General features: G+C 39.0%; 1 long non-coding RNA gene across 3 annotated transcripts; it reads left to right on the plus strand.

The window, feature by feature from the left end:
• The first annotated feature begins 357 nt into the window (after nucleotides 1-357).
• On the plus strand, nucleotides 358-6,802 carry LOC110139351 (uncharacterized). Of its 3 annotated transcripts, none has more exons than XR_002314468.2 (4): nucleotides 358-762; nucleotides 1,381-1,486; nucleotides 2,640-2,714; nucleotides 2,969-3,160. It is a non-coding gene; the product is annotated as an uncharacterized lncRNA (long non-coding RNA). The 3 variants fall into 3 exon arrangements; XR_002314467.2 differs by lacking the exon at nucleotides 2,969-3,160 and adding an exon at nucleotides 6,586-6,802 and having other exon boundaries at nucleotides 362-762; XR_002314469.2 differs by lacking the exons at nucleotides 2,640-2,714; nucleotides 2,969-3,160 and adding an exon at nucleotides 6,586-6,802 and having other exon boundaries at nucleotides 524-762.
• The last annotated feature ends 1,805 nt before the right edge of the window (nucleotides 6,803-8,607 follow it).

Raw genomic sequence — 8,607 nt, forward strand, 5'->3', positions numbered from 1 at the left:
TTGCTCTTTACCGAGTCTTTAAAATGAAAGTAAGACTGATTTATCACTGAAGAACATTGAACTCTGGTTGAAAGGCATTAAGTTCAGAAAAAACAAATCCAGCGGTTTTAAACTATATTGATGGAGAACAGTCATAGTAACAGCTAATATTTACTTAGTGCTTATAAGGGACAACTGTGCTATATGCTTTAGGATTCTGTGTAATTTGTAGTATGTTTCACGTACAAGTTCACTAAATTCTTTCAGTTAATGACGGTGGCAGTTGCTAAGCTATAGGCCAAGTTATTCCTTTCATTCACGGTCTAGGGAGAGATGACACGGGCATGTTGAGTCACTCAAAACAGGCTCAAACCACCCCAAGGAGTTTGCTTGATGAAAGGTTTTCCTTTCCTTCAAAGCCACTTCCTGTGTCACATGACCTGTATCACTCCAAAGATAATAACACTTCATGCTTCCAGAACACTTTTATCCAAAGATTTCAAAGCATTTTCAAATGTTAATTAAGCCTTCACCATCCTGGAAGATAGCAATGCCAATCTTGCTGTTTAAATACTGTATTCCAGAACACAGGTTGTTCTAATCACTGAGAGGGAAATGGAGGCCTCTCTGAGCAAATCCAGTGTGTAAGCCACCGCCCAAACACTGATGACACCCACAATTGTCCTATGTCTCCTGGGAAACCACCACAGCATCTCTGTTCTAAATTGTCCACTGCTCCCACTGGTTGTTTACCTTCGAAGAACCACATCAAGAAAAAAGGGGGTAAGCAGGAAACAAAGACTTTCTAATAGTTCCATTTTGTCTAGGGGTAAAAATGTATTTCTTTATAAGCACTCTCAACAAACAACTACATGCCTTTGCTATATGCCTCTTCATTTATCACCATAACCAGAGGGGGGAAAATAATCAACTTTCCCAAGGCTTAGATGTGACTATTGAGACTGCAGTTTACCTATCCTAGTTTTACAGACATCATGAACCATACTGATCCATCCAGGAAAAAATTTTAGGCAGTTTGTGTATCCTATTTAGTCTGAATAAAAGAAGACCACATAACAACCAAGACCCTTCTAGACTTGCCTTGCCTTTTTCCTGGCTTCATCTCTCTTCACTTTACCACACTGGCTTTCCCTCCATCTTTCCAGTAAGCCAAGCTTTTTTCTACCACGGGGTCTTTGCACAGGATTTTCCCATTTTCTAGGGTGCTTTATTCCCTGTTCTTAATGAAACTCCTACTCTTAGTTCCCAGTTTAAAGGCTACTTCTTCAGAGAAGATTTACCTTTCTATTACTAAATTAGCTTCTATTAATATTTTCTCTAGTGACAGATTGTTTTGGTAATAACTGATGAGATTTTCTTTGTTAAATGTTCTCCTTCTAGATTATAAGCTCCACAAGAACAGGGACACGGTCTGTTCGGCTCACCACTGCATAACCCATGCCTGGCATTTTGGATGACCTCAAAAAAAGAGCTGTTGAATAAATCAGTGAGTGACTAAATCTTTTAACTTCATTTGCAAATCACATTTTTTCCTTTGAAGTGATATTATAGGACAAAGAGAACAAGAAAGAAATAGATATCAGAAGTTTGGTTGTAATCATTTAAGGCATTGATTTGTTTCTATCAATACTGAGAATAGCAAACAGTATTTGAACTATTTGAGTAAATACAATTTTTACTATATTTAAGCTTCTGGAGAAAGTATTTTACCTATCCATTCTCACAACAATGTTGATAAGTGAGAAACTGTTATCCCCATTTTGTACTCATGAGGACTAAGTAATTCTCACATGTTTCTGAGACTCCTTCCATTTTTTTGTTTGTTGGCTTGTTTATTGGGCACTCACTATTTGCAGGCACTTCAGTGGCAGGGTGATGAGTGAGATAGCTATGGCCCTCTTCGTGAGAGCTTCTGTCTTTGATCCTCCATAGCAATAGCACAGTGCTTTCTGGCATGTCATGGGTGCTCAGTATATACTAAAACAGTGTGAATCAGGTTTTAAAAAAAACAACAAAGAACTATAATTGAATCCCTTCAGAGTTTTAAAGGTCCAATAATACTGCTACAGCACAGGTGATCATTACATGATTCTGCTGGGGGACATATGGTTTGCCATTCATTCTGTAAAGGTGTGGAGTGTACAAGGAGGTCACCAGTCACTCTGATATTCTAATAAAAAATATGGTGATTGTCAGTAATGTTTTAATTAATGATGCCATACAGTGGCCAAAATGATCTTTCTAAAACACAAATTAGAAAACCAGACCATGTCTCACCCATGATTTATAACCTTCTAGGGCTTCCCATTGGCCTTGGGATAGAGTCCAGTCTCTGCATCTTCTTGACACAGATGACAAGAGCTTGACTCCCTCTTTGGAACTGTGTCTCTTCTACTGACTACACTCACTACTTTGCAGACTTTGTAAAAAATAAAAATGGAAAATTTAACTCCTCCAACACGTCTAGGCCTTAGATAGGATGTTCCATCTTTTAGTAACACTCTCTCTACACTCTTTGTCTTCACTGAGGGGATGGTTTATTTGTGCAGAATTTTACTGGGCAGTGTGCCTAGGACCAATACCTGTGAATAGGGATGGAAGCAGGATTGGGCAGAAGGAAAAGCTTATCTCCAATGCAGGTGCAATTGAAGCCTCAGTTGATCTTCTGAGGAACTCTGGAGCTGAGATGGCCCTTCAGAGATGTCTGAATGAAGGTAAGAAGGTAGTCCTTTTACCTCAGCTGCCCCCAGAGATTGAGATAGCCGTGAGCAAGGTAGCTTATTTCGGCAGAGAGCAATTCCTAGGGAAACACCTCAGCTGAGAATCATCAAAAAGGCAGTGCTACTGCCAACAGGGGAAGGACTGTTTCCATCTCAAGGAGGAGCTGGGTGACCCACCCCAACATCCATGACAGTCTGGTTGACTCTAGTCATTTTTCTGGCCTTAACCTAAATATCTCTTCCTCCAGGAAGCCTCTCCTGATTACCTAAGCCTGCTGCAAAACACCTGTTGCTTCCCCATGGTGACGTGCTTCACATTATAATTTTCTGTTCTGTGTCTGTATTCCCCAGGAAAACATAAACCACATGAAAAAGACCTGGTGTCTATCTTATTAACATTCTGCCTACCAGTATTCAAATAATCATGAACAAATTAAAGAATGAAGAACAAATTAAAGGCTCCATTTTGATTTTTTAAAAATTTTATACAAATGTCAAGTCCAAAAGACTATTCACCAAAACATTTGGTTATCTCTTGGTAGCAGAATCATGTGTGGTTTTTATTTCCTTTATTATACCTTTTCATATATCTAAGTTTTTATAAGCACATGTGATTTTTTTTTTAATTTTTAAGTAATAATCGTTTCTTCATTTTGAAGAAAAAAATAAACCTGACTCTTACTATAATATAGGGTTGGCCAAAAAGTTCATTCAGATTTACATGCCAGCACATGGAAAAGCCTAAATGAAATTTTTGGCCAACCTAATAATGACTATCATCAACAGACTCATCCCGTGAAGTTCTTATTTTTTCTTTTATTGGAATTTATAGTCCATAAAGCAGTTTTACATAAATGATTTTGTTTAATCTTGACAAAAAGTCAACAGGAGAAGAAAGACAAGTATGATATTTTGATTCCTACTGAACTATAGAATAAAACCAACCCCTTCAATCAGGAATGAGTTAATGTACCCTCACAACCTTGGAGCCCAGCTGTCTTCTTTTTCTTCAATAAGTCCATATTTGATGCAGTCTTGACAGGCACTGGGGACAACAGTGATATAAAAAAACGAATGGAAGCCGTCTCACCCTATCGTCCCTGGGTCTTGCTGGCTACAGTCCCTATCCTCACTTTTCTCTCTCCCTGCTCCTATTCATAAAAGAGAGTATAATGTCTCTTCTGTGGCCTTATTTTCATCATTTGTTTGCACAAGCCTAATCTGCAAGGCCAGCTAGAGTTGAAAGCCCTGTTTTCCCCTCACATCTCATGTCCCCCTTCTCTCCTAGGAATGATAACACTTCACATATGGATAGCACTTTCCAGAAGGCTTCCGCATACATCACTTCACTGGGTCCTCCTAATAAACCTTTGAGGTCTGCACATCAGATAGCATTACCCCGCATTAGAGATAAGGAAACCAAAACACAGGTTGCGTGACTTGCCAAAAATCACAGTTAGTTACTGATAAACAAAGGACTAGAATCTGGGGCCTTACAGGAAAAGCCCAGAATCCTCTGCGTTTTTGCTTTGATCTTATAGTCTAGCATATGACCCACTGATAGGGCCCTGCAGAATCTAAAACTTGTTACAAACTAAACTGATGAAAGCAAGATTGTGGGTTCAATTTCCAAGTGGCCAGTTGTGATGCTTAAAATGGAGTGTGCAAAGGCAGGCAACAGACCAGCAAGTAGGACCCAACTTACAAAAAGGACTTGTTAAGAATGTGTAGATGACTCAGTTCAATTCCACCACCATCATGAATTGAATACCTTAGTTACCTGTTCTTTTAAGCCTACAGAAATATATTCACAGAAATATATAATAACCTTCCTTAGAAAGAGACTATACAAATCTATGTTTCTATAATTGACATATTCTGTCATCTTAGTTTTCTTGGGATAATCTCAACTTATACTAATTGTCCTGGTACAATTAATGACTATCCCTTTCACTCAGAAAAAAAATCCCAGTGTGGAGGATAATTTATATGGTCATCCTATATACATATCACAGAGAACAAATGTGCAATTTCAGTAGACACTGAACATATTGATTTTCAACAGGGCAAGTCCCAAATGTTGTAAGAAGGACTACTGTTATTGGACTACACTGCTGGAAAAATTCCCAGTGTTAAATGGCCTTCAGTAAAGACACAGTAAGACACACATCCCTTTGTGTTCTGTGGGGCTCAAGTTTTAAAACGTAGTGAAATTCTGGCTAGCTGCAATCCATTTGCTAAATGATTTTGGTTTTTCTCCACCTTATTCTCTCACCTGATACTGTATCTTTTCTCATTGCTTATCATAAGTGTTCCTTTCCACATTCATTTTTAAAAATGAGAAGAAACAAATAAGAATTCATGTTTTTTTACTTACAATTATAATGTCTCCTACGTTTCCCAAAGGAATCCTGCCAAAGCAATGGCCTAAAACAATAGCAATTTGCCAAAAGGTAAGAGATAAGATCTGCATGGCAATTCCAACTCAAGACTTTGAGCTTATGAAAATCATTTACCCCATGGGTAACATGGAGAGAATACCTACTCTTGAGTTACTGAAAAACATAAGTTGTTGTGACTCATGCAATTGGTAAACAATTTATTTTGGTCTCCTTAGAAGTTCCAGTATTGCCTCAACAAAAGACTTGGTCCTCGTTCTCAGGAAACAAAATCTTGTTCCAAAGGGCAGACTCAAAATAGTACATAATTAAACACCAAGAGTATACTTCAAAAAGCAGTATGGGTTAGGCTTAGGAGAAAGTGGTATGGGTTGGAGTAGTAAGCAAGCAAGTCGGTGGTAATATTTTTTCCCAAAAGCACCCCAAACAACTCAAGAAAATTATCTGAAGGGTGTGCGGGTACATGCTCAGTTGCTTCGATTGTGTCCAACTCTTTGTGACCCTGTGGTTGTAACCCACCAGGCTCCTCTGTCCACAGGATTCTCCAGGCAAGAGTATTGGAATAGGTTGCCATGCCCTCCTGCAGGGATCTTCCCCACCCAAGGATCAAACCTGAGTCTCCTGCACTGGAGGCGGATTCTTAACAGTTGAGGCAATGGGAAAGCCCATCTGAAGGGTATACAGTCACTTTTCCAGAGTCCCCCTGGATTCAACAGAACTTTTTCACTTTTTCAGTAAAGGCCTTAAGTGATTCAGACACTTCATGAAATAAATTAATATATATATTTGAGTAACCCAGTTCAATCATCTGAGCAGGCAAAGATGGCAAAATCTACATTCTGTTGAGATTTTTTTATTTTTTATTTTTTCACACAGCTCTGTCTTCCACTGTCATTGTAACAAGCCTAACTAGACTGTAGTTCTTTCTGAGGTATACACATGTAAAGATAGTGTCTAAAAGACATGAGTAAACACATCCGCCCAAATCCCAGTAGAAAACAGACAGGAAGAGACAGTAACCTCAGGTTCTTTGAAGCAAGAACTTAGCTATTCTGTGATAATACACCTCTCTTACAATCATGAATTTTTCCGTATTACTGAGCACCTACAGGTTCCCTGACCAGGCCCTGTGGTGAAGATCTTTATCCGGCAGGAATGCCTGAATTGGGAAAGCAACTGCAATAGGGCCTTTAGCCAGACACTAGATTAGATTCTTTATACAAACTCAGCCTTAAATTAACTTTCCAGTTAGCCCCATTTTACAGATGAGGAAACAAATGCTCAGAGAAAATATTATGCCCAAGGTTACAAAGCAGTAAACTAGAATTAAATCAGGGTTTTCATGGTTTCAAAGCCTCTGCTCTTTTTACCATCCCAGGCTTGCTTTGTTCTCATTTTCATTGCAAGCCCTGTTATTTGGCACTGCTGAAGAGAACGATTTGATATCTGGATGTTTTTCCCACCAGGATCCTCCCAGAAGAAGATGTCCTAACTTCAGTGCAACAAAAACCTGAGCGATAACATCAGATTTTGCCAGAATGGAGTTACATCCTGGCTGTCATACAGAAACCCAGGCCTCCGACAGTGAGCACACTATTATGCCACATTCTTTCAACAACTCCAGGAGAATGGAGGAAAACAATGACATGGATAATTTAAAATAATAGAGAATTTTTTTTTAAATCCTTTGTGTCTGAGCTTTGAATTAATTACATGATTATTATTTTATTTACTTGAGTTCCTAACCACATTTTTCAAATGTTAAATTACAGTTGTTCCACAGTTTCTGAAACAATGTTAGCTAAGTACTAGAGCAAGTCAGCCAAGAAAATACCAGACAGCAGAGAAACTAAATTCAGGGCCCAGCTTCTATAAGGCCAAAGTGCTGGTAGCATCAGACATGTTATTAACTTATCTGGCCCTCAGTTTCCTCAAGAAGAAAATAAAGGGGACTAACCCGGTGACCCAGTGGCTAAGACGCTGCACTCCTAATACAGGGAGCTGAGGTTCAATCTCTGATCAGAGAGCTAGAGTCCATATGCTGAGTAAGGATTTCCATGCCACAGGTAAGACCCAGGACAGCCAAATCAACTTTTTTAAAAGAGAAGGAGAAAATGAAGGCATTGATCTATTGTCTATTCAATAAATACTTATTATTAGTTATCAATGTAACTAATACATTAGTTGATACATCAATGTTATCAATGTAAGTCTTGACCCTCATGATGTTTACAGTCTAGTGAGCTTCCCTGATGGCTCAGTGGTTAAAGAATCTGCCTGCAATGTAGACAGGAGACACTGGTTCCATCCCTGGGTTGGGAAGATGCCCTGGAGGAGAAAATGGCAACCCATTACAGTATTCTTGTCTGGAGAATTCCATGGACAGAGGAAGCTGGAGGTTCACAAAGAGTCAGACACAACTGAGCATGCACGCACAGACAGAAGAAATAAACAAGATAACAATTTCAATAGTGTGATAATTGCTATAAAAAGATAAATAGAGGATGCCACGGGAGTGCACAGAGGAGCTTCTAATTGATTCTAGGGGTACTGAAGGGGTGCACAGTTGTGGGAGTGACATCTAAAGCAGAGGCATAAAGGATCAATAGGAGTTAGCCAGCAAAGCAGGCACACACAGAGGGTGGAGCCGCATCCCAGGCAGATGGGACTGCCAGGGGGAAACCTGAGGGGCCCTTCCCTGGCCCCTTGTGAAACTGGCTTAGTCTTGCTAGTTTGTGAAAAGGCAGTTGTAGAGTGGGCAGAGGGGAGAAGGAAAGGTAGGAAGCAGCTAGACCCATCATTAGGGGCTTTGCCTATCATCCAAAAGAGTTTGGACTTGATTCTTTCCTTTGGAAACTGTTACTGATCTTACTATGAACCACACATCCTTCTAGGTTTTGGGGTTACCAGAAGAGCAAACCAGAGATAGGTTCCTGTTTCTACAGAGTGACATAAGAATCCATTCAAAGGTTAAAGCAGGGAAATGACATGAACAGAGTTTTAGAAAGACCACACTGACTACAGGGTAGGCACACAGCTTGGACAAAGATAACACTCTTTCAGCTAAAAAATTATAACTCCATGATTTAAAACCTAAGATATAATAAACTATAAAAATCTTATGTTAATATTTATATTATATATGAATATATAATTGTATCCTTTTTCATATGTATGATATCTTTGATTTACAGATTCTTTTGCAAGTGTTCAATCAATTGAATGGGTTCTTTTCCTTGTTGTATGTTCAGACACAGAAACATTTGGTGGGGAAGGAAAGAGAGCCAACATGTATTGAGAATACTGAATGGATACATGTTAATAGTGTTCACTTTACAGATGATGAATCTTGAATCCCAAACTCAGTTAATTCTAAATGTCACTCACTAAGAATAAAGCCAAGATCCACAACTCATTTTCTGATTTGTCTGCTGTACATCAAAACCCATAGTTTTGTATGTTTCAAGGAATATCTATAATATAGTCAC

The sequence above is a fragment of the Odocoileus virginianus genome, chromosome 6 (assembly GCF_023699985.2).
Source record: "Odocoileus virginianus isolate 20LAN1187 ecotype Illinois chromosome 6, Ovbor_1.2, whole genome shotgun sequence".
NCBI lineage: Eukaryota > Metazoa > Chordata > Mammalia > Artiodactyla > Cervidae > Odocoileus > Odocoileus virginianus.